The sequence below is a fragment of the Balaenoptera borealis genome, assembly GCF_965194805.1.
Source record: "Balaenoptera borealis genome assembly, chromosome: 12".
Lineage (NCBI taxonomy): Eukaryota > Metazoa > Chordata > Mammalia > Artiodactyla > Balaenopteridae > Balaenoptera > Balaenoptera borealis.
The window spans coordinates 87,990,434-88,015,247 of record NC_138869.1 but is presented as its reverse complement, the minus strand read 5'-3'; the positions used below and the strand labels follow the sequence as shown (position 1 = coordinate 88,015,247).

The window sequence follows — 24,814 nt, the reverse complement described above, 5'->3', positions numbered from 1 at the left end:
TATGTGTATCTTCAACCTACTAGATAGAATCCAACTGTTTTCTAAAGTAGTTGTATCAGTTTAGACAATAGTGGTGATGAAAGCTCTTATTATGCCACATCCTTGACAAATAGTACTTCTTGTCATATTAATTTTAGTAATTCTTGTGGAAGATCAGTAGTATTTAATTAGAGGATAACTTGCATTTTCCTAATTTCTAATAAAGTTGGTTGCTGTAGTTTTAAAAAAATATATTTCCACAAATTCTTTGGCACTCCTCTTATCAAAAGGTGGAGTCTGATTGCCTTCTCCTTGACTATGGGCTGGGCTTAGTGACTCACTTCTAGGAAACAGAATGAAGCCGAAGTGACGCTGTGTTTGACATCTCAAGCTAAATAAAAGACAAACATCTTCTGCCTGGCTCACTCTCTCAAGAAGTCATAGACTTCATAGAGTAATGGACTCGTAAAAGTTCTTTATACCATATTTTCATGCTACTCCTGTTTGTTATTTATATTGGAAATATCTTCTCCCATTCTGTGTTTCATTATTTTATAGTTTTTTTGGGGGGATGAACAGAGTTCTTCATTTCACTTAAATTTATCAAATTTCCCCTTATGTTTAGTGCTGTTGTGTCTTATTCCTTTAGAAACCCTATCCTATCCCAAAGTCCTCAGGGATTTTGAAATATTCTCTTCTAAATGCTTTATACTTTTGCCTTTTACATTTCAGCAAATTAATTAATGCAGCTGAATTAATTTTTATGTATGGTGTATACTTTCCATATAGAGATCTAATTATGCCAGCACAATTTATTGAAAAGTCCTTCCTTTCCTTACTCTTCTACAGGGTCCTATTTATTACATACCAGATGTGCCCTTTTTTTTATGTTCCACTGGTCCATTTGTCTATCCTTGCACCAATACCACTCTGCGTTGATAAGGCTTTAAAGGAAGTTTTCGGGTATGGATGAGAAAGTGTCCCCTTCCTCCTCTTTCTCTTCTTCTTCCTTTTTCTTGACTCTTTTAGCTGTTCTTGGCTCTTTTCATTCCCAAATATTTAGAAAGATCTTATTAAATTCAACAAAATGTTGAGATTTTAACTGGAATTACATTAATCTGTTAATCAATTTTAGAAGAGCAAATATTTTTACAATATTGTATCATTTTACAATCCATAAACATAATATGTAACTTCAGTTATTTAGGTCTTATTTAATGCCACTCAATAGAGTTTTATTTTTCCTATGAAGAATTTTACATTGTTTCTTAAATTTATTCCTTTGTATTTGATATTAATGCCATTTTAAGTTCAATGTTAGAATTCATAGAAAAACAATTTATTTTGTATCCAGAAATCTTGCTAAATCTCTTACTGATTTTAATTATTTATGAGGATTTAAAATTTTCTGCATACTGTAGTAATAACTCTAAATAATAAGAATTTTATTTCTTCATTACAATTCTCTCTTTTGTTTGTCTTGCTTTGCAGCACTGGCTAGGACCTACAGTACAGCATTGAGTGGTAGTGGTCTTACTACTCTGAGATAGCTGAGATAGCTTTCACAATTTCACCATAAGTGTGATGCTGCCCTTGGCTTTTTATACATGTTCTTTTTCAAACAAAAGAAGTTCTTCTCTATTTTTAGTTTGCTTAGAAGTATTATTATTGGTGAATGTATGTTGAATTTTACCAAAACCTTTTCTGCATCCATTGAGATGATCATATGTGTTTCTCCTTTGATTTTTTAAAATAATGTTAATATTCCTTTTTTTTTTTTTTTTTTCAGCTGTGCAGCTTGTAGGATCCTAGTTCCCCTACTAGGGATCGAACCTGAGCCGCCTGCAATGGAAGTGTGGAGTCCTAACCACTGGACCACCAGGGAATTCCCTTCTTTGATCTTTCAGTGGGATGAATTAATGTCGATTGATTCTATAATCTTCAGCCAACTTTCATTCTTTGGATAAATCCAACTCGGTAGTGCTGTATTATCTTTCACACTTACATGGATAGACAGTGGGTCAATATTTTGTTCAAGAGTTTTGCATCTATGATCATGAATGAGACTGGCTTGGAATTTTCCTTTCTAAATATTGTCCTTGTCAGACTTTTGTATCAAGGCTATGCTAGACACAGAATGAGTTGGGAAGAGCAGACTCTCTTACTCTCTGGAAGCATGGAACAGTTCTTTATTTACTGTTTGGCAGAATCCACTGGTAAATCTATCAGTGTCTAGAGCCTTTTTTTGGGAAGATTTTAAATTATTGATTCAAGTATACCCCAATAAACCTGACTTTAAAAAATGTCCTTCGGCAAGTTACATTTCCAGTCAATTTTGGTTTCAGGGCCATTAGGTACTATTATTATTGTTCAATAGAAAGGATATCTCCTACTCCTTCTGAGCCTACCATTTTTTGACTGACTAAATAATTTATAATTTATGCCATCATTGAGGTCACAGCATAATAAAATAGTTCACATAAGTTATTATATAATATGTACAATATACTATAATAGCTTACTGTAATAACTATTATGGTATATTGTAGTATATTATATACTCTATATTACAGTATGTTATTATATTATATAATTAATAACATATAATATTATATATGTTATATAATTACAATAGTAAACTTCCCACAAAGTGTCTGGCACATTTATATATCGTCTCATTTAATCCCTAAGGTAACTCTTGACAGGTAACCTTGTCATTATTTTACAGATGAAGGAACTAACTCTGAGAGGTTATATTCTCTGACCAAAAGTTACACAACTGATAGGTTACACAACTGATAGGTTGAGAAATTGGTGCCCTTAACCATTTTCCATACCAATTCCCTCAAATGAGCTATTTCTCAAGAGAATGTGCAGACTGCTCAAATTCTTTTTGGTTTTGCCTATTTCTTACTAAATTTATTCCTAAATATTTTTTGTTTCTATAGCTATTGTGAATAAAATCTCTTTTCCATTACACTTTCAAATTGTTGTTAGTATAGTGTATATGTATTTGTAGTACTATTAACTTTGTTTTGTAACTGCTTACAAAATTGTGTGAACATGTCATGCATTTTTCTGGTGAGAAAGTCTGCGACTTTCATAGGTTCTTAAAAGGATACATAAATTCAGAAAAGCTTAAACACTGCTGCCTTAAGTCCAGGTTTTCCCAAAGCTTGTGTAACAAGTCCATTACAGTTTATGCTTATGTGTGAACAGTTTTCTTGGACACCAAAACAAACACCAGACTTTGAAAGTCTGGACTACTCTCCAAAACCATGTATTGGATAAGTTCCATAAGTGGATTTTTTTCTGTCCCTAGGTAGTGAATTTAAAATCACAGGATTCTGAGGTAAATCTTCATATTTTCAGGCCATTGTCTCTATAACCACAGGAAGAAGTCAGACAACAGACCAACGGACTTTTCTAGATGTTCTGAAACTCAAAATTTATTCTCATTCAGATGGCCCTTACATATTTAGGTGTGTAAATAACAAATGAAGTTCCCAATTTCATCTTTTCTTGGTAATCTGCCCAAGACATGTTTCTAGTTCCTTTTCATCTGGGAGATGATGGCAACAATACTCAATTTAGTAGAGAAAGTTGAGAAAGTTACATTGCAAGATTAAGTTTGAATAAATTCTAGGAAAACTAGCTTCATTTTATTATTTTTTAAATAAATGTATTTATTTATTTTTGGCTATGTTGGGTCTTCGCTGCTACACGCAGGCTTTCTCTAGTTGTGGCGAGTGGGGGTTACTCTTCATTGTGGTGCGTGGGCTTCTCTTTGCAGTGGCTTCTCTTGTTTCAGAGCACGGGCTCTAGGTGTGCGGGCTTCAGCAGTCGTGGCTCTCAGGGTCTAGAGCACAGGCTCAGTAGTTGTGGCGCACAGGCTTAGTTGCTCTGCGGCATGTGGGAACTTCCCAGACCAGGGATTGAACCTGTGTCCCCTGCATTGGCAGGCATATTCTTAACCACTGCACTACCAGGGAAGTCCTGAAAGCTAGCTTTATATACCAACAGTTCGATTCATTCTTTGCCAGGGTTTTATCCAACATCATATCCTTAAGAAAAGATCCCAATGTTCCTACTGCAATAAATCCTGGAATTTATACTATTTTATCTCAATATTCTTCAATATTCATAATATGTTGCATTTTGGAGAAAAAATACAAGGGTAATATATAGCATATATGGCATGTGGTCTATATCTTCATTGAATCACACTTGATGTAGAGTAAATAAGTCACAATTTAAGAACCACATCTACAGAAGCCTGCATTAGTAATAAAAACAATAAATGTGGACCTTAAATATAAATTAATCAGGCCTTCCAAATTTTCAGGTGAGTAAACCAAAGTTTAAAGAGGTAAAGCAACTTAACCTCAAAATAACAAATAGACCTAGTTAGTAATAGAGCTGAGATTAGAATCCAGGACTTCCAAAACCCAGACATGTGCTCTTTCCACTAAACTATGTGGTCACTCTAGGAAGTTGACAGGTTTTTTGTTTGCTTGCTTGTTTGTTTTGTTTTTGGCTGTGTTGGGTCTTCGTTGCTGTGCTTGGGCTTTCTCTAGTTGCGGTGAGTGGGGGTTACTATTTGTTGTGGTGCATGGGCTTCTCATTGCAGTGGCTTATCTTGCTGTGGAGCACAGGCTCTAGGTGTGCGGGCTTCAGTAGTTGTGGCACATGGGCTCAGTAGTTGTGGCTCACAAGCTCTAGAGCACAGGCTCAGTAGTTGTGGCGCACAGGCTTAGCTGCTCCGTGGCATATAGGATCTTCCTGGACCAGGGATCGAACCTGTGTCCCCTGCATTGGCGGGCGGATTCTTAACCACTGCACCACCAGGGAAGTCCTGAAGTTGACAGTTTTCAGGATCCTCTTTCTGTTTCCCTGGGGAAGGTCTCCATACTAGCCAAGTTCCCAAGGCATTCAGAGGATTTCTCTCCAGTGTGAAGCTTTTCATGTTGAAAAAAAGAAGAGTTTTGTCTAAAGGTTTTCCTACACTCAGTATGTATATTTGCCTTCTCTCCACTACGAATTTTCTGGTGTTTTGTAAGATATGTGCTCTGGCTTAAGGCTTTCCCACATTCATTACATTTGTAGAGTTTTTCTTTAGTATGAATGTTCTGATGTTTTTTAAGGTTTGCCTTCTGGCTGAAGGCTTTGCCACATTTATTGCATTCATAAGGTTTCACTCCAGTATGAATGATCTGATGTTGAATAAGGCCTGAACAGTAACTAACAGCTTTTCCACATTCATTGCATTTATAAGATTTTTCAATGGTATGAGTTTTCTGGTGATTTGTGAGGTTTGTACTCTGACTGAAGGCTTTTCCACAGTCATTGCATTTAAAGGGCTTCTCTCCAGTATGAATTCTCTTGTGCTGAATAAGGGCTGAACAGAAACTGAAAGCTTTCCCACAATCGTTACACTCACAGCACTTCTCTCCAGTGTGGGTTCTCTGATGCTGAATATGCCCTGAGCGGTCACTAAAAGCTTTGCCACATTCATCACATTTGTAAGGTTTTTCTCCAGTATGAACCCTCAGTGTTGTGTAAGGAATGAACTCTGGGTAAAAGTTTTCCCACATTCATTACATTTATATGGTTTCTCTCCTCTATGACTTCTCTGATGTTGAGTAAGGTATGTACTTCCGCTGAAGGCTTTCCCACATTCCTTACATTCATATGGTTTCTCTCCAGTGTGAGTTCTTTGATGTCGAATAAGAGCTGAGTAGTTACCAAAGGTTTTCCCACATTCATTACACTCATAAGGTTTCTCTCCAGTGTGAGTCCTTTGATGCTGAATAAGGGCTGAACAATCACTAAAGGCATTCCCACATTCATTGCATTTGTATGGTTTCTCTCCACTATGCATTCTCTGATGTTGAATGAGGTCTGAACAGTAACTGAAAGCTTTCCCACAGTCATTACATTCAAAAAGTTTCTCTCCAGTATGGACAATATGATGTTGAGTAAGAGCTGAGTGATCACTGAAGGCTTTCCCACATTTGTTACATTCATAGGGCTTTTCTCCTATATGAATTCTTTGATGTTGAGTAAGATGTGCACTCTGACTAAAGGTTTTACCGCATTCGTTGCACTCATAAGGTTTCTCTCCAGTATGAATTCTTTGTTGTAGAGTAAGATGTGTGCTCCGGCTAAAAGCCTTTCCACATTCAAGACATTTATATGGTTTCTCACTAGTATGAATTCTTTGATGCTGAGTAAGTTATGTACTATGACTGAATGTCTTGCCACATTCAGTACACTCGTAAGGTCTTTCTCCACTATGAATTCTCTGATGTTGAATAAGGACTGAGCAATAACTGAAGGTCTTCCCACATTCATTGCATTTGTAGGGCTTTTCTCCAGTATGAGTCTTCTCATGGTTTGTTAAATGGGAACTCTGGTTAAATCTCTTTTCACATTCATTACATTTATAAGGTCGTTCTCCAGTATGACTTGTTTGATGTTGAATGAGAGTAGTGTGGTCTCCGAAGGTTTTCCCACATTCACTATATTTATAAGGTTTCTTTACAACACATTTACTTTGTATAATTAAATCTGAGTTTTGTTTGAACATTTTTCCATGTGTACCACATTCATGGCAATGCTCTTCTATAGTATCACTCTGCTCTGAAACAAGTATTGATTTTTCACTGAAACTTTCCCCAAATTCATTAGATTCTATATCACTTTCTTTGGCAGAAATTTTCATGAAGGTGACTAAATCTTTTCCCAGATATCTCTTCTCGTTTAAGTGCTGATTCCAGATTTCCAGGTTTCTCCCAATATAAAATTTCTCTTTGTAATTTCTTCCATCTTTATTCCTTGGGATGAACCTTCTTTGAGAATGTCCTACTGGCCTATTGTTGATTTCTTGACTCTAGGTTTAGACTTCCCATCTATAAGACATAAAAATACAAATTTACTATGAGTCTGATGCTAGGAGAAAAAAAGCTGCTATATTGGAAACAACATAATGAAACTGAAAATACTGAGAACATTCCATATTGGGAATATAAATATGGTGTGCTAAACTAAGGAAGGATGAGATGGAAAAGCTAGTGGTGTGAAAGGGTCTAATTCAAGAATAATGTAATCAAACAGAATAAAGCAAATGGCCTGTCAGGTGAGAAGCGTGATTAGGGAAAAGGCTAAATTACAGAACTTAGAAAAATATGAAGATGAGCATGGGTTAAGAAAGGAAAACTGTTATCAAAGAGAGATGGTCTTTTAGGGAGTCTCCTGTGAGAAAACTATATAAGCAACCTTTAAACTATTATCTTAAAAGCTATTAAGAGGTATTTAAATGTATTTCAAATAAACTTTCCTATTAGATTTGGATTTTTGACTTGCATAAAGCACTGCTTTTACCTAATCTCTCTTTTTTGAAAAACTGCTAATGTTATTGCTTTACCTTTGAGGTAAGAAGAGCAGAAACTAGGTCTAAAGGGAAAAAGAAAGACTAAAATGGGGGAAATTTATTCTTTTGAGGTGGAAAGTAATTCTTAGGGCTTTCCAATGACAAACCTACATTGTTTTTATTCTCAGTCAAGGATAGAAAGGCAAGAAACATTAAGCCCAGAGGACAAAAGAGGGATTATATGTCAGCATATCTAGTAGGCCTTCACTATGGGTTCATACTTGAGAGTGAGTACTAATATGTTGATTGAAAGTTAAGTGTTTGTGTGTAAGGACATGATGAATAATTGGTTTCACTGCAGGATTACTGGGCAGGGACCTGGCTGTTTTGTTAGAGCATCCCCAAATGTTGGCACCTATAGTGTTTTATTTTGGGCTGATCAGTTTCCCTATAATGAAATACTTCAACCTTCTACTTGGAAAGTGTGTTACCAACCAAACTTGGGTCCACCTGCCTGTGCGCAGTAAAGTCAATTTACTGACATCGGGTTGTGGTGAAGGGAAAGTGCAGCGTTTATTGCAGGGCGCCAAGCAAGGAGTCCAGGTAGCTAGAGCTCTAAAGGCCTGAACTCCCAGATGTCTTGGCTTTCAGGGAAGGTTTTTAAAGACAAGGCGAGGGAGAGGGGTTTGTGGGGTGTGTGATCAGCTTGTGGACATTCTTCTGATTGGTTGGTGGTGAGGTAATCGGGAGTCAACATCATCAACCTTCTGGTTCCAAATGGACTGGGTCTACGTGCTTGTGGGCAGCATACAATTAACTTCTTCCACCTGGGACGGGGTAGGGTTCAGTATCTTCAAACCAGCTCAAAGGACATGGCTCAGAATATTATCTATAGCCCTTAAGGATGAACTAAATGTCCTTGACTTTTTTAATGGCTAAACTATTATTATTTTGTCCTGCTTGACTGTTTTCCTTCCTTTCTGCATTTCTCACTTCTTTGATTAAATTTACTTTCTGGAACTTGGAGGAGGCCTAGGAAGCTGAAGTTTTTCTACAAACAAGAGGTAGGCAAAGGACATGGGGTGGGGGCAGGTCTGTTTGGGGAAGTCCCCATAGGGTCCTGCTCCGTTACAAGGGGGTGGGATGTAGAAGCTTGATGGCCCATGTTCTGAGTCAAGTGAGTCAAGTGAAAGGAAGAATTTGTGGAGGGAGGGCTTCCCTTTTCAGTATGTAGATTTTCACTTAAACATCTGTTTTCAGTGTGACCCCTAGATCCGGACATATAAAAAGCAAGCATTAAACATGAGGAATTAATGATTTTATTAACTGTATTCCTAACTTCAACATTATTTCTTCCTTGTAACTAGTTTATTATTGCTTCTCCTGTCCAAAAAGTCCTTCTTTTTTTGTTTTGCCCATCTAATTCTTGACCATACTTTAGAGCCCCACTTATTACAGTAGTTTCATGACATTCCTAACTCTCCAGTTTTCCTGATCTCCCACAGTATTTACTGTACTATTTTAACTTCTAATTTATTTTTTAACATCTTTATTGGAGTATAATTGCTTTACAATGGTGTGTTAGTTGCTGCTGTATAACAAAGTGAATCAGCTATACATATACATATATCCCCATATCTCCTCCCTCTTGCATCTCCCTCCCATCCTCCCTTAACTTCTAACTTTAGTGCTTAAATGCAGCGCCTTATATTGTTTATCTATTATCTCACGTGTGCATATGTTCTCTCTTGAGTTACTGTTTCATGTTTTGGAAGAAAGGAAACTGATTACTTTTTTGGTTGTACAGCTAATATTTATTAAGTTTATGCCAAGCTGACTCACAATATTAACATAGTTAATTCTCCTAAAAAAACTATGAAGTGAATAATAGAATCTCTATTTTAATGGAGGTTCAGAGTACTGAGTCACTTGCTCCAAGTTACACATAAGCCACAACTCCAGAATCCAAGCTCTTTATCTCTACTGCCCTAGGAAGCAGCCTTGTGTAATAGAAATGATATAGACTAAAGACTCAGAAAATCCTTAGTTTTAATCCCAGCTTTCTACAGACTACTTGTGTGATATCAGGTGAAGCCCTCTCATCTGGACCCTTTCTAATCCTTAATACCACTGATACTGTGACCTTTCAAATACAAAAAATTCTGACCAAACACTTAAATTTCTTTCATACCTTTGAGATAAAGGTCCTTAATGATTTGACCCACTTACCAATCCAGCATCATCATTTGTCACTCCCACATGCCTTATATTCTAACCATACTGTTTTTACTTCCTAGTGTTCATCACATTTATGTTTCCCTGCACATACTGATCTTTTAATCTAGAACTTTCCTCCCACCACCTACTCTTTGCTAAGCTAATTGCTAATCCTGTTCATTCTTCAGGATTCAATTCTAACATTACCTTATCTATATTCTAGGCTCCTTATCTATATTCTCATAGCCTCTATAATAATAAAACAATTATTCTTAAAAATAATAATAGCTAGGGCTTCCCTGGTGGCGCAGTGGTTGAGAGTTTGCCTGCCAATGCAGGGGACACGGGTTCGAGCCCTGGTCTGGGAAGATCCCACATGCCGCGGAGCAACTGGGCCCGTGAGCCACGACTACTGAGCCTGCGCGTCTGGAGCCTGTGCTCCGCAACAAGAGAGGCCGCGACAGTGAGAGGCCCTCGCACCTCGATGAAGAGTGCCCCCCCGCTCGCCGGAAGTGGAGAAAGCCCTCGCACAGAAACGAAGATCCAACACAGCCAAAAATAAATAAATAAATAAAAAATTTAAAAAAATAGCTAACATTTAATGAGTGCTTATCATGCTTAAAACCATCATTGTTCTAAATACATGTATTTAATCACTTATTCCTCATTAGAACTCCATGAGATAGAAGCTATTTTTATCCCCAATTTATGAATGATTAAATGGGGCATAAAACTTATTACAATTAATTTTACCTGTTTCTCATTACTTTTTAAAATATACTACTAGAGGGACTTCCCTGGTTGTCCAGTGGTTAAGACTCTCTGCTTCCAATGCAGGGGGTGCAGGTTCAATTCCTGGTCAGGAAACTAAGATCTCATATGCCGTGTGGCGCATCAAAAACAAAAACAAAAACAAAAAACCTACTAGAAAAATTTAAATTATATATGTGGCTTGTATTATATTTCTATTGATCAGTGCTGGTTTAGAGAGATTAGACATTTGCTCAAGGCTACAGAGCTAGTTAGTGGCACAGCCAGGATCCAACCCAGTCAGCTGGGTGAGAGAGTCCACCTTCTTCACGACTGGTCCCCATGTTGTGTCAGCATATTCTCCATCACAGAACTCATCAGTCTTTTTTACTAGACTTTGAGCTTCTGGAGATCATAAACTAAAGTCTTTAACCTTTGAATCGTCAATTCCTAACACAGTATCTGACATATAGAATATGCATGAGGAACGTTTGGTGGTTTTTTTAATGAGAATGCCACAATGATAGCAGTTTTTAAAAATTAGTCTGTCCACTTTTTTTTTTTTAAACTAAGCCCTAGAAACTACTTAAAGCAAGAGTTGAGATAAAGCCACCATCCTAATACTTGGAAGAATAATATTTGATAGTGAGTATCTCCTTTTAAAATAATTACAGGCATAAATGCTAAGAGGGATATTCAACCTGTAAACTGAAACAAATTTCAGTTTATAGTTCAGTTCCTTCAGTTTCCTTCAGAAACCATGAAGGAACCCATGGAGTAGATGGAAATTTAGGTGAGTCAGAGCTTTACACTGTCACGCACAGCATGAAAAGATGGTTTCATAAAGGACAGTGAACTCAATCAATTTTATCTGAGAAGATAAAAGAGGGCTAGGAAAAGATAATCAGATTCTTTCTGAAAGAAAAGGAGAAATGCCCTTCATAAGCATATTTGCAACACAGTGGTGAAAGATAAACACAAATTATAGTCAAGAAGTGATTGTGTGATCATTAAAAGAGCAACATTAACAACCACTTTTAATATTAATTGACTTGCTTCAAAAATTACTTGCATTTTAAAGGAAATTTTATATCAAGATTATGAATATTACAAATAATTCAACTAAATATATAACTATTAGCATAAACAATGTTCTTTTGTGTGTTATCCTGTGGAACTCTGTAAATACCTGCCATGAGGATTGGTATAAAAGAAAGGATGCACAGTAGATGGAAGTACATAAATAAAGAGGCTAAGACTAAAATGAGGATGAGATTCAGATAACTGAACTTGAAAATCTGCAACTTTTTTAGGGTTTTCTTGGTTGCCTAATATACATGATTAACTTCATAATTTTTACTGGACTTTATAGTAGAAAATGTATTTTCCATTTGTAGAGGTACAAAATCAACTTTAATGAATTATCCAGACATTCCTCATCTTTATTTTTTGCTTGTTTGATTTTGTCCAGTAGTATGAAAGGCATATGATCATTGCATGCTTGTCAATATATCTTACATTTTTAATAATTTTATATATTATAGATATATAGATATATATATATATTTTCCCCGGCACTGGGCAGCTTGCGGGATCTCAGTTCCCTGACCAGGGATTGAACTTGGGGAATGGCAATGAAAGCCTAGAATCCTAACCACTAGGCCACCAGGGAACCCCTCCTCCCCCCACCTAAAGTCTATTTTGAAATTAACTTGCAGCTTAACTTCCTTTTTATTTATATCTGTCCAATCTTTTATTTGAAACTTCTTTATTACTTTCATCCAAAAATCAAAACACAACTAAATAAAAAGCCCATATTTTAGGGACAATAACAAGTCCTACAACTCAGGCTTATCACAAGGATTAGATAAATTAATATGTAACAAATATGTAAATACGTTAATATGTAAAGCACTTAGAATGCTTAGAAAGTAGGTATGTGAGGCTAGTTTCAATTAATGTCATCCATTACATCAACAGACTAAATAAGAGAAATTATATGATCACATCAATATATGCAGAAAAAGCACTTGAAAAAAATCCAACAACATTCATGATAAAAACTCTCAGTAAACTAGGAATGGAGGGGAACCTTCTCAACTTGATAAGACTATTTTTTAAAAATCTTCAGCTAACATCATACTTAATAGTGAGAGGCTTGAAGCTTTTCCACTATGATGAGTTACAAGGCCAGGATGTCCACTCTCACCTCTCTTTTTCAAAAATGTACTAGAAGTCTTTGTTAATGCGATAAGACAAGAAAAGGAAATAACGGTATACAGACTGGAAAAGAAGAAATAAAACTGTCTTCATTCACAGATAACATGATCATCTTTGTAAAAAATCCAAAAGAATCAACAAAAACTCTTAGAACTCAAGAGATTATAGCAGGATTGCAAGATACAAAGTTCATACACAAAAGCCAATTGCTTTCCTATATACAAACAATGAGCAAGTGGAGTTTGAAATTAAAAACACAATACCATTTATATTAGCACTGAAAAGAATAAAATACTTAGGTATAAATCTAACAAAATATATATAAGACCTGTATGAGGAAAACTACAAAATTTTGGTGAATGAAATCAAAGAAATAAATAAATGGAGAGATATACCATAATCATGGATAAGAAGACTCAGTATTGTCAAGATGTCAGTTCTTTTCAACTTGATTTATAGATTCAGTGCAATCCTAATCAAAATCCCAACTTATATTATGAATATAAACAAACTGATTCTAAAGCTTATATGGAAAGGGACAAGACCCAGAATAGCCAACACAATATTGAAAGTGAAGAACTAAGTTGGAGGATTGACAATACCCAACTTCAAGACTTACTATAGAACTACAGTAATCAAGACAGCATGGTAAAATAATTGGTAAAAGAATAGACAAATAGATCGATGGAACAGAATAAAGAGCCCAGAAATAGACCCACATAAATATAGTCAACTGATCTTTGACAAAGGAGCAAATGCAACACAGTGGAGCAGAGATGAATTCTCAACAAATAGCACTGGAACAACTGGATAGCCACATGAAAAAAAAATTAACCTAGACACAGACTTTACATCCTTCACAAAAACTCAGAATGGATCATAGACACAAATGTAAAATACAAAACTATAAAACTCTTATGAGGTAACATCGGAGAAAACCTAGATAACATTGGGTATGATGATGCCTTTTTAGATACAAAATGATCCATGAAAGAAATAATTATTAAGCTGGACTTCATTAAAATTAAAAACGTCTGCTCTGCAAAAGACAATATCAAGAGAATTAGAAGACAAGCCACAGACTATAAGAAAATATTTGCAAAAGACACATCTAATAAAAGATTGTTATCCAAAATATACAAAGAACTCAGAACTCAGCAATAAGAAAACAACTCTGTTAAAAAAAATGGACCCAAGATTTTAACAGACACCTCCCCAAAGATACACGAATGGCAAATAAGCATATGAAAAAAGTTCCACCATGATATGTCATCAGGGAAATGCAAATTAAAACACATAGATAACACTACACATCTACCAGAATGGCCAAAATCTGGAACACTTAGAAAAACAAATTCTGGGGAAGATGTGGAGTAATAGAAACTCCATTCACTGCTGGTGGGAATGCAAAACGTACAGCCACTTTGGAAGACAGTTTGACAGTTTCTTACAAAACTAAACATACTCTTACCGTATGATCCAGCAATTGTGCTCCTTGATATTTACTCAAATGAACTGAAAACTTATATTCACACACAAAAAAAGGGGCAGCATAGACAGATAGATACATACATACATATATAGATAAAGATACATATACAAGCTCAGGTAGTGAAAAATGCTATCAAAAGAGTAAGGTAAGGGGATAAGGAATAAAGAGGATCTTTATTGTAGATAGGATGGCCAAGGAAAATTTTTATGGGAGGAAACATTTGATCAGACCTGAGTAAAAAGAGGGAGTGAGCCATGAAGATATCTGAGGACAGACACAGAGAACAGCAAGTACAAGATCTCTACATCAGAATCCTGAGGTGGGAATAACTTCAGGATGCTATGGGAAGAATGGGAGGCCAGTGTACCTGGAGAGAGTAGTAAGCTAGGAGAGTGTAAGAAATGAGGAATGGATCATTATGTGGTGTAAAATACAGCCAGCCCCCGGGATCTGAGGTTGGTTTAATCCATGCGTGCAGAACCCACAGTTACTGATGGCCAACTGTACTGAACAATTTTACAGAAGAGACTTGAGCATACCAAGATTTTGGTATACACGGGGGTCCTGGAACCAATCCCTTGTGGATACCGAGGGACGACTGGAATGCCATCTCCCTTATTCTTCAAGGATATGGGAGAACTTGCTTGTTAAATTCTTACAGTATAGGACTTACTGGCTTTATTATCATAGGCAGTGTTATTTAATGGAAAAAAACACTCAGCTGGGGATAAAGGACCCTGGATTCTAATATCTGAGTAAAATGCTGTAAAAGTATTAAGCAAGTCAATTTGAGTCTTAGTTTCTTCAGTAACAAAATAATAGGGTTAACAGTATCTGCTCCCCTTGTTTTACAGAATTTTGTAGGGATTAAGCAAGATTAACAAATTTTAAAGGCCCACTAAATTTGAACATTTGAAGGGAGAGGTGTGGAACACTGCTTCTCAAAATGTGGTCCCTAGACCAGCAGTCTGGAAATCACTTTGGAACTTGCCAGAAATGCAAATTCTTAAGTCCCACCCCAGACCTACTGAATAAAAACTGGCAACGGTCTTAGTAATCTGTGTTTTAACAAATCCTCCAGGTGATTCTGATGCACACTCAAGTTTGAGAAGCACTGGTTTAGAAGAAGGTGAAACTGTTGAGCCAGTCCCCAAATTACCGAGCAATGAGACTTTCCTCTTGGAGGTTCAGAGCGTTGCTGCTTGCAGCTGCCATGAGCTAGTAAATATACTGAATATTTCACATAATTCAGGATCTCAATGAGCAGGAACTGGTCCTTATAATGACTGGAGGAAAGGGCGCCTACTAGCATTTAATGTGTAAGAGCCAGGATGTTAGATGCCCTTCAGCATAGAATAGTCCCATACAATTTTCAAATGTCCTGCAGGACATTCACATGGGTGTAAATCTGTTGACAATTAGTAGAGCCTAGAACCTAACTCTTTTTTACACACGACTACAGAGTTTTGTGTTTGTTTTTCCAGTGCTAATATACAATGATTTTTGTATAAAGGTAACTACAGTCTAAATCAAGGTACTTTTTCTGAATTTTACTAACATTTGGATATTTTATCAGCCTGAGATGCAGTGTGTTCCTTTTTTATTTCTCCTCTATTTTAGAGTTGGAGCATTATATAGCTTTTAAAAGTATGTAGGTTAATTTTACTATTTAATAAACTTTATTTCAGGATAGAAATGAAAGCATTACAAAATATTTTTTATAAAAAGGGACTGTTCAGTCTGAAAGAGTTGAGAGCCACTGACATATATTGCATCATTTAACCTCACAACACCCTGATGAAGGTACTCATCAAAGTTAAGTAACTTGTGCAAAGTCACCACACAGTCAATAAGTCTCAAAGCTAGGATTCAAATTCAGACTTGTTTGCCTTCAAACACCAGGCTTAATGAAAACTATTTTCATACAAAAACCTGTACATGAACACTTAGGGCAGCATCATTCATAATTACCAAAAACTGGAAAAATTCAAATGTCCATCAACAGGTGAATGGATTATAAAAAAAACAAAAAACTGTGGTATATCTATTCAGCGGAATATTACTGAGCAACAATAAGGAACTGACATACACAAGATGGATGAACCTCAAAGGCATTGTGCTGAATGACGGAAGCCAGTCTCAAAATGTTACGTAATGTATGATTCCACTCAAGACATTCTGGAAAAGATAAAACTACAGAGATGGTGAATAATCAGTGACTTGCAGGGGTTAATGGTGGAGGAAGAGTGTGAAAATAAGCGAGAGCACAAGGAAGGGTTTGGAGTGAAACTGCTCCTGATTGTGGTGGTGGTTACAGGAACCTATATTTATGTTAGAACCGTGCGCCCCTCTCAGAACGATTTTACTGTATGATAATTACAAAACTAACTAAACCAGGCCGTTTTCTCTGTGCCATGATGGATAAAAGACTGGCGTGGAAAAATGGGGTCACTTGAGGCAACACAAGGAGTGATTTTATTTTGGTCGAGGCTTCAAGCATCCCCTCTCATACAGACCCCACCACAAAGGCCCGGAAGTTTTCTTCCCACCTTCTCACACAAAGCTCCTGCCCCCGTGTTCTCCTCTCACCCATCAAGGTGAGGAAAAGGAAAGCTATCTTTCCTCAAATCCAGTCTCCAGATCACTCTCACACTCGATCTCATTGATTTCTTACCTCTCTTTTAATGCAAAGTCGTCGCCTCCACCTTGCAGTGCTCTGGCTGCTGTGACATCACGAAGGCTCTGTTCTCTGTATTATCGTTGGTTCTGTTTCCTTAGTGACCCTGGGCCTCCACCAGACGAGTCCCTGGTCCGGGCTAGGGGGCTTTCTCTTATCCAGTTTGAGGCTCTTAGAGAATTCGCCTCTGCCCCTCCCTCTAGCGCACCTACCTATTTCTGACATCTGGAGGCCAGGCAGGGCCTAGTATTTTATCACCAGCGCCCGCCAGCTGCTGTCACTCTCTGGACGGTCCCCTTAGCGCCAGGCTCCAATGCCCAGAATCCGTCGCAACCCCGGGGCTCCTGAAACCCCGATCTTGCACGGCCCACGAGCTGGCTCGAGTTTCCGCGGAGACACACCACAAGTCCGATGGCCCAGAGGGAGCGTCCTGGTTTCCCCCGGGGCCCTTCAAGGGTTAGCGACAGCCACAGGTAAAAAGGTGAACCTCTGCCCCCACTTCTTCTGAAAGAGCAAGGCCTACCCCCAGCGAAGCTTCAGACTCTGCGAGGCTTGACCCACTTGTCCCGAGCTAGGGGAACCCCAGACAGCTCGCAGCGGGGAGCACTGACAGTGTTCCCCGGTCCCAGAACTACGCTTGCGCGCCTCTAGCCGTCCCTTGAACCCGTTCTCCCTCCAAGGAATACATTTCCCAGCAAGTCTGCGGCTGCTCTGTTTCAGGGGCAGGGGCGTGGCTAGATTCGACCCCTGTGATCCTAAATGGGCAGAACTAGGCGTGGCCACTGGAGAGCATCGCTGGCCTGGTGTTTTCCCAGTATGGTCCTGATTTATGTGACACCTCCACGATGACTGGGATTTACGTGAATAATTTGCATGAAACAAAGTTCTTCCAAATCACAGCATTCACTGTTCTCTAGTAAGCAAAGGACAAAGGCAGATTCCTATTATCTTTTTACGACTTACATTAAACCACTAATTAAAAATTATAGTGTCATAGGAAAAGCAGCCTCCTTTATTTTATAATAACAATAGCCAGTGATTATTAAGCACATACTGTGTGCCAGGCACTCTTACACTTTATATGTATTATCTCATTTGAAAAAGCAAAAATCAGCCCTGCCATTAACCAGACTCAGATGACATTGATAAAGCCTGCTGCAAAGTTAATAGCAAACAATCTTTCCCCCAAATCATACTGCAGCTGTAGTGTCATAATGATCCTCTTTAAATACTGCTTTCTTATCAACGACATCCCCATCTTTGTCTTGCTACTCCCACTTAAAAAAAAAATACTGAGAAATGTTGTTTGCTAAAATCACAGACTGTTAAACTATTTGACATCCTATCAGGAAAAATGAACGTCTCACTCTTGCCTGGAAGATCAGAGCCCTCTTTGAAAGAAAAACAATCTCTATTTCCAAACCAGGTACAGAGCTTCAGATACAGCATTTTCAGACACAACATATCACATTCACCATAACTTTGAGATTTCTAAAGAGAGAAGACCCGGAGTCCATTTTTTTAATCCAAACCTGCCTTGCAATGAGCCTATTAAAATGCTACAATAACCCTGGTTCATCCTTTGTGAGATGCTCCATGGTTCTGCTGGTGACCTTGTGGTAGCAAGTGAATAAATATAATTTTGTTGGACTATAAGTTTATCTCTGGTAGTCCTTATCAGATGTGTTTTAACACATTTTACTTCAAAACATAAGCTCAGAGACTGGCACACTGTAATCAAATAATTAATGATTTATGTAATCTGTTTCCTCATTTTACAGATTACAGATGAGGAAACAGATTCAGAGAGGCTAAGTAACTCACCCAAGGTCACCCATATGGTTTGGCTACAAGAACTCATATTCTTAATTGCTGTGTTTTGTGCCCAACTACTTTCCAAATGCAAAGAAACAGCCCCAAGATGTTACTTGCTTAACGTTTCACAAATAGCAAATGGCAAAACTACGATTAGAGTCCTTATCTAATCCCAGTCCAGTTCTTTTCCTACTCTATGTCACTGTACTTTCTGGATATGTATGTTTGTGCGTACAATCTAGCTCATCTGCCTGATTTTGTATAGACTGCTGTATACTATTTATCCATGACAATATCTCTGAGATCCAATACCTTCATATTTAAAATGGAAAATAAATTAGGTGCCATCCCTTGGTAAGGTATGGCCTTGATGTTTTTTGTTGTTCATTCTAGCAGTGATGAATGTTAAGGGGCCTCGCACTGAGAAGCATATCGGTTATTGTGAGAAATCAGTAATGCACAGAAAAGCACAGTGTCTGGTGCTGAATAAGTGTTGTGTCTGCATCACTTAAAATGTCTTCAGTTCCTTCCTAAATGGACAAGCCTGAGAAAACCACCATCAGTGGATTTAGGGGACTGGCTCTCTACGTTTCTAGATTCTTATATCTAAACAAGTCTCTCATATCTTTTGATTAAGAATGGACAGAATTTGAGATCCTCACAAGCTATGGCGTTCTCCCGCAGTACATTTTGAAGATTGTTCTTTAGTGGTTCCTAAGGTGGTTGTGAAGATTAAACGAGTTAGTAATGTAATGTTGCTGAGAACACAGCCTGGCAAATGACACAAGGAGCATCTCAAGGAAATTGGGAACAGTTAAGAGAGAGTCAAATGGAACTCATAATTAAGTATCTAGGACCCCAATAAAAACTGCCATGGACATTCAAATAAAGCAAAATAAGAAAAATACAAGCAATCCTATCAGGGAAAATTAAAAACTAGAAAATCATTGTCAAAATAAAATAGGCATGATTAAATTTTATGATATTCAATGATGCAGCAAGAGATGGAAATATGTATATACATATATGTGTGCATGTGACGTGTGTGTAGAGAGAAAAAGAAATGGATGCTGCTGAACTTGAATCTGGATCCTGTAGATTTGCAAATTTAAATAAAGACCCAGTTTTACAAACTTTTTAAGAATGTTACAGATCTTAAAGAAAAAATATATTATCTGAAAGAGAAACAACAGGAATTATTGAATGGGCTATTAAAATTTTTTCAAGTATTTGTTGGTGTATAATTTTTAAGTATACAGGTAAATGACTTGACAAATGTATACACTTGGGTAATCACCACCCCCATCTCTCTCTACAGAAAGTTTCCTAGTGCCCCTTTGCAGTCAGTATCCCTGCATATAACATTTTAACAATTTCCCATTAAATATATGAAATCAGAATTTTTTAAATTAAAAATACAGTTGAATCATAGATTCTATAATGAAAATTTTATATAGTACTTTATTTGAAGTTATGTCTCTTGGATTTGTTAACTAACAGATTTTGCAAATGAAAACCAGCATTATTGACTTTTACATACTCAAACCGCCCAAAATACCAGTTGTTAGAACCGTATCAAAATAACCACAATGTCATTAACCCATCAATGGATAGCTTAAATTGAAGTTAATTGAAGTTTAAGTTGTATTTTCCACTTATTATCACTGAATATTGACCTAAAGATTTAGAGAAATAATTTTTGTACAATATATTGAAGCTATTTCTGTTGTCAGTGTTTGGCTGTATTGTAATGGTTGCAGTGCCATACAATCTAGAGTATATTTTAAGTTGTATTTGAACTTACACTGATTAACAGTCAACTAAAACTAAATAGAAATAAAGTTTAAGGAGGAAGCAGAGCAGTTCTGTGAAGGAACAGAAGGAGTAAACCAAGTCTCCCAGTTCCATCATGTTTAGGTGATTTCTGGTTTTATTCTTCTATGTTGTGGGTATTTCAGGGGAAATCTGATTTATTATCATCTTACCTTTCTACCTAAGGCCGAATCTCTTAAAATGACATTGTAAACCAAGTGCAAAGTAATAAGAAATAGGCTTGGAGATTTAGTATCTTTATCTTTCCCAATCTTCTACTTGCTCACTGGTATGTTCAAAGGGGAGAAGATAGACTTCAAAGAGTACATGCTTACATCCTGTAGAATCTATTTTTGTGAAATAAATCTTGAAAATCACTCTCTGTCCATGCGTCTTTCCTTAGATAAAACCTCGTGGTGTTGGGGATGAGAAGGTAAAGAGAAGCATAGTGATGGAATTGCTCTGTTAAAGGGATCAGCTATTTAAAAGGTATCCTCTTGCTCCTGCAGGTCCTCTGGTATTGTCTCTGTTATGGTGGAGAAGACCCATGTGATAGATACCTGGATTCCTGGCTTCTCTGAATAGAAACTGTAGATACAGAATTTGAGATGCTCTTCCTAATTAAAAGCAGTTTCTCAATTTTATTTGGGTGATTTTATTTCCAGTTGGGGCATTCCTATTTCTAAAAGCCTAAAAAAGTTTCTGAGGATGGGAGTACAACAAATCTGACCAAAAATCTATTAACGATACAAGCATTTACTACAGAGTCACTGTACAAAGCCCTAAGAAAAAGCTGCTAGGGAATATCAGAACCACACAATACCTGTCCTCAAGTACAGTAACTCACAAAATTTATTTAGTGCTCTCTTGCTCAGAATATTAACTTGCTGACCTTTCATGAAATGTCAAATCTTACATAAACTTTCCTTATGTTAAAATCTTTGATATCTGGTGGTGACTGATATTTACCAGAAGTCATTAGTACTCATCACATTCACGAAATTTCTAGGCAGTGTGAGTTGGCAGATGCTTAAAAGAACTAAACTCTGGCTGAAGGCTTTTCACACTCACTACATGCACAGGGTCTTTCTCCAGTGAGCATTCTTTTGGTGTTTGGTGAGACTTGCATTCTGGCTAAAGACTACCACATTTACCACATTCATAGGGTTTCTCTCCAGTATGTATTATCTGACGTGTGGTAAGGTGTGAACTCTGGCTGAAGGCTTTCCCACACTGGTTACATTTACAGAGTCTCTCTCCAGTGTGAGTTTTCTGATGTTTGGCAAGTTTTGCACTCTGGCTAAAGGCCTTCCCACGTTCATTACATTCATAAGGCTTCTCTCTGGTGTGGATTACTTGATGTATGGTAAGGTGTGAACTCTGGCTGAAGGCTCTCTCACATGCATTACACCTGCACGGGTTCTCTCCATGTGAGTTCTGTAGTGACTTCTGAGAGCAGAGTGGTCTCTGCAAGCCTTCTCACAGTCAACACATTTAAAGACGTTTTCTCCATTATGAGTCCTCTGATAATGAGTCAGGGATGATCTTTGGCCAAAGCCTTTCCCACACTCATTACATTCATATGGTTTCTCTCCAGTGTGTATTTGTGATGCTGAATAAGAGCTGACCAATTTCAGAAGGCTTTCTTTCATTGTAACTTTGTACTCAGAGGGTTTCTCTCCAGTGTGTATTCTTTTATGTTTAATAAATGATGAGCTCTGGCTGAAGGACTTCCCACACTCATTATGTTCATAGGGTTTCTCACCAGTGTGAGTTCTCTGATGTGTGTGTGGGTTTTTTTTTTTAAGATTTATTTATTATTTATTTTATTTATTTTTGGCTGTGTTGGGTCTTAGTTGTGGCATGAGGGATCTTTCGTTGCAGTGCGTGGGCTTCTCCTTAGTTGTGGTGTACGGGTTTTCTCTTCTCTAGTTGTGGCACGCAGGCTCCAGGGCACAAGGGCTCTGTAGTTGTGGCACGCAGGTTCCAGAGCGCATGGGCTCAGTAGTTTGCGGCATGTGGGACCTAGTTGAGGCGCGCGAGCTCAGTAGTTGTGGCACACAGGCTTAGTTGCCCTGGGGCATGTAGGATCTTAGTTCCCTGACCAGGGATGGAACCTGCATCCCCTGCATTGTAAGGCAGATTCTTCACCACTGGCCCACCAGAGGAGTCACTCTGTGATGTTTAATAAGAGAACTCCTGCTGAAAGTTTTCACACAGTCATTGCATTTGAAGGGTTTCTCTCCACTGTGGATTTTCTCATGCTGAGTAAAGGTTACATTCTCACTGAAGATTTTCCAACTATTACATTCAGAAGATTTCTCTCCAAAATGAGAAGATAAGGGTGACTCTTTGGATGATTACTAAGAAAAGAATAGTAACTGAAAGTTTTCCCACATTCCTTACATTTGTATTGTTTCCCTACACTGCACATTTTATGTTTCATTAGTTCCGTATTCTGTTTGAAAATATCTTCAGTCATATCACACTTATATGGTCTCTTTCCTATAGGAATTTTTGTTGTATAATAAGATATATTCTTGCAAATTTTCTTTTTGCCTGGCCCCTCTCTTTGTTGAGTATTTTCTTGCTGGCAACTGACATTTGATCCCATACTCTTCTGGTCTCCCTCTTGGCTCTCCAACCTATTCTTTACATTCTCCATCTTCTCTCAAGTTTAGGTTTCAGGGACCATCTTTGGTAGGTCTTTTCATTATTGCTCCCAAGGTGGTCTTATTCAGAAACATCCTGGTTTTCAATAGGCTTTTTGGTCTCCAGATTATTTTCTCAGCCTGAAAGAAAATTTTTTAAATGCACGTGTCTTGTGCTGAGTGACAGGAAACTGGTGAAGATGAAGTGATATCATGAAAATATGTCCACAGATATATATGGCTCTTACACTCTGAAATATGTCTTTGCATTTAACATCACAGAGGGATGAGGAAGGAAAAAACATATACATAGGACAAGAATGGTATGAAAGGGGGCCACATCAATCTATATACATAATTCAAAATGTGAGAGAAGGAAGGGAGGTGATCTGGTGGGAAGCATCATCAGAAGTTAGACAGATGGACCAGAAAAAAGGAAAATGGTCATGGTATTTGCAGGGAAATGACTGGGGTTGCGGGTAGGGGGGTGGGGGAGAGAATACTGGAAAGCTGGAGGCAAAGCAATTACTCAGAGATGTTTGGGCACTTATTTCACTTTTTACAGTCGAGTGAGAATATCACCTCCTGCTGGTGTTTTCAATACCAGAATCAGGAAAGCCCAATCTGAGTAAACTTTCTTTAAATGAAAGTAGCAAGCTTCCTGAAGAGTGACAAATGCCCCTAGTATAAAATTATGTGGTACACCATGTGCAAAGCAATGTCACCTTCAGGTACCTGGCTTTTGTTGGGGGATTCTGGGGAATGTGGTGAGGCACAGTGAGATATGCTGCATCTGTTCCTGCTCTGTAGGACCACCTACGTTTCAAGCTTGAAGACAGTTGGCTAATTAGTTTAGAAATTTTCAGGGTTTCTTTTTATTTGGTAAGGAGGCTCTCTTTCCCCCAATCCCTAGCCCATTTGAAACATGCATATGTATAATAACTGTGGGAAGGCATCTGAGCTTAAAATCTAGGTCTTCGTGCCTAAATTATGTGAGTCTCCTGACTAATTTCATGGCTGGCAGTCTCTCCTCATCACAGCCATCTACATTCTCCCAATCTGTTCTCTACAATCTCAAGGTGACACTGTTTTGCACACAGTGGGGTTTTATAACCATGGACCACACAAGAGTCTAGGTAGGTGGTGAGGGCAATCATGGCATTCCAAAGTGTCAGGGACCCAGGCTCTTCTATCTTGTTTGTCCGTCATGTATAAACTTGACCTCATACTCCAAGATTATAAGGAGAACAGAAGGGATAAAGAAGGGCAAAGATCAGCCATTTCTTCAGAAAGTTTCCCAGAAGCTGCCACCTGACACTTCTGCATATATTCCATTGAGTAGAATTCTAAGATAGCTCCAAGATTTCCACTCCTGTGGTATTAACTCTGTATAATCTCCTCCCTTTGAGTGTGCGTAGCTCCTGTGACTATGGTGGGGTAGTCATTCCCTTGATTAGGTTACATTATATGACTCTATGGTAGCAGACTGGACAGATTCTCCTTCTGGCTGTGAAGAAGCAAGCTGCCTCACTGTGATAGGGCCATGTGGCTAGGACCAAAGGACAGCCTCTAGTTGCTGAGAACAATGCCCAGCCAACAGCCAACAAGAAAATGGGTCCTACACATAAGGAACTGAATTCTGCTAACAAACTAAATGAGCTTAGAAGAGGATCTCAAGCCTCAGATGAGACTGTGGTTCCAGCTGGCATCTTGATTTCAGCCTGTATTAAACCCTGAACAGAGAACCCAATTGAGCCTTGCTCTGACTTCTGACCTACAAAAATGTGAGATAATAAATGGGTGCTGTTTTCAGCTGCCAAATGTGTGGT

At 37.9% G+C, this 24,814-nt stretch overlaps 1 protein-coding gene across 3 annotated transcripts in view; it reads right to left on the bottom strand.

The window, feature by feature from the left end:
* Positions 1-548: 548 nt before the first annotated feature.
* ZNF184 (zinc finger protein 184) overlaps positions 549-24,814 on the bottom strand; it is a 73,463-nt gene continuing 49,197 nt past the window's right edge. For 2 of the 3 annotated variants that reach the window (XM_082346874.1, XM_082346875.1), the window contains one exon: positions 549-6,890. The gene's annotated coding sequence lies outside the window, so the exon portion shown is untranslated. Of the gene's footprint in view, positions 6,891-16,704; positions 23,127-24,814 lie in introns of all 3 variants that reach the window. The other variant, XM_082346873.1, reaches the window with a different exon arrangement.